Source organism: Sabethes cyaneus, chromosome 3 (genome assembly GCF_943734655.1).
Source record: "Sabethes cyaneus chromosome 3, idSabCyanKW18_F2, whole genome shotgun sequence".
Lineage (NCBI taxonomy): Eukaryota > Metazoa > Arthropoda > Insecta > Diptera > Culicidae > Sabethes > Sabethes cyaneus.
Genome location: NC_071355.1, coordinates 94,617,157 through 94,619,528, shown reverse-complemented (window position 1 = coordinate 94,619,528; position 2,372 = coordinate 94,617,157).

Genomic DNA, 2,372 nt, shown 5'->3' with positions numbered 1-2,372 from the left:
GCTGTCAAAAAAGTGTGGTTAGGAGCTTCCGTGTAATGATCTATATTCGAATTTGGGTGCGTGTATCCCCGCATCGTTCATTTACTGGCGCCACAAACTAACAGACGTAACACTTCGAACAAATTTTCTTACAAAACATCGTTTCATTGACACCCCTAAAACTTGGGAAAAACACTAGCATCACCTGGTGCAGTCTTCGCGCTACGCAGAGTAGGTTGCTATAAATTTAGCAATGCTATAAATTTACTTGTATAATATATGACATCAGCGCCAGCGCAGGCGAGCGGCGTTCTCGCGCAGCGACTGTTGTTTGAGTCTTGGCTTAAGCGAAAATTTGAAATGATCGTTTTTATTGACGATGGAATGAGACTTCAGTGTTACGCCTGTTAGTCTGTGCTGGCGCCTTTGATATCTCAACCACAGCTGTTGTAGATGAGTATATAGGTTGTAATAGTGGAGTCAATATATATAGAATGCCAGTGTCGTTGTTTTACTACGAGACTCATTGTGGTAAACATGATGTTAACAATCTGTATCAAGTCTGTGAATCGGGAACTTCATTGTCAAAGTTGCTCATTGTTATTTATCTGTTCTTTATCTGTGCGCTTGTTGGTGCTGTCATCAGTGCGCTCATCGCTGTGTTTTCATGCCAGTGAAATGTTTTTAAACGTTCTTTTTCTTTTCGTCCGGATGAATTGAATCCCACAACTGCGCCCTTTTGCACCGATTTTTTTAGAAATTTGCAGCAAGCGAAGTTTCCAATCACATTACCTGGCAGCCATATTTGAAATTTTAAACCGGTTGTCAAAGTTTGACAATGAGATTCCTGTTTTAAGTAGGGTTGCTGTGCGCACTCATTTCGTCATAACTAAACCACAGAGAACAAACATCTACTCAGGAACAAATTTTTCGGGTATTCTTGGATAAAATTTCAAATTACAATCATCTAATATACTAGCGTCACCGTCACTATAGTTTCCCAACTAAATGATTCTTTTGATTTGCACACTGATAACCTTTGGCTCTTCTGGCGCTAGTATATATGAACTATAAACGTTATGCTAGCGCCAGAAGCTAGTACAGTTACTATATATATAGTTCGGCGGATAGAAAACCAGGCGAATTGGCATCCCTGATTTATGAAATTAAATTTGAAATTATGGTGAAATGTGCAGGTTTTTACGAAAAATAATCACTGGCGGGTGTTGGAAATGACTAGTTCTATGAAAATACAGTGTGTTTTTTAACATTACTCCTGCATTTTGGATTTTGAAAAGCTTTTGGCTCCGCTTTTGACGTTTATTTGGCTCCCGATTTTCTATCCGCCGAACTATATATATAGTAACTATAGAAGCTAGCTGTTGTGAGTTTAGTGTAGAATTTTATGCGCCTTTTGCGACATCATCACTATAGTTTCCCAACTAATTTGACATAACTTTTATCCAAGTGGGGACATTTAGCTTGGATGTCTGTTCTCTGTGATATTATTGATGTTGAAATGTCACTTATGGGAATCAGTTGCGGATTCATAGTGACCTTCCAGCTCCGGATATGGCGTACCATGGCTCGTATCCACAGCAAAGTAACTTATATCACAAAGAACTTATATGACCACAGTCAAAAGGCTTTTGTATTTTGCAAAAAAAATGAAAAATGAGAAATAACTCGGTTCATAAATAATCTTTTGTCCTTTATAAAAAACAATCCATCTAAACATTGAAGCTCAGTAAAAATTTGAATGTACCGTGAATTCGGGCGAAATTGATCACTTTTTTGAGTATTTTTTAAATATCTTTGAATAGAAACATATTTAAGAAGATGATAGAATTTTAAAATAAGTACTGTAGTGCTGGCTATACACACAGTATTAGCACAGACAAACAGACGAGACACTCGCGTTAATTCCATCGTCCAATCGAAAACCACTTATTTTTCAAAAAAGCATGTTTCGCAACATGACCACACCGCGGCGCGCCGGTGTTGCTTCGAGTTTTCACTATGAAACCATACAAATGTAAAAACCCTACAGCATAAAACCCTGCAAATGCAAGCTACTCCGCAACATGCATAACAGAGGGTGCTAGTGTGCAAGCAAAATGTGTTGGACGATGGTTTTTACCTGATTTTCTTCTATGTGTCCTGTCAGTTCGTCAGTGGTATTAGGTACATCATATATAAATAGTTTTATTTTGGATAAAATCGTGAAATTGAAAAATCACAAGTAACGGGCGAAATTGCTCACGTAGAAATCAAGACGATATTGTTATCAAACCATATGCTCTGACAGCAATAAGCCAGCGTGCAGTATAAAATCTGGCGTAATCGAGATAGGCAACATAACATCCTGCATGTAGGCAACAATGTCGCAAAAA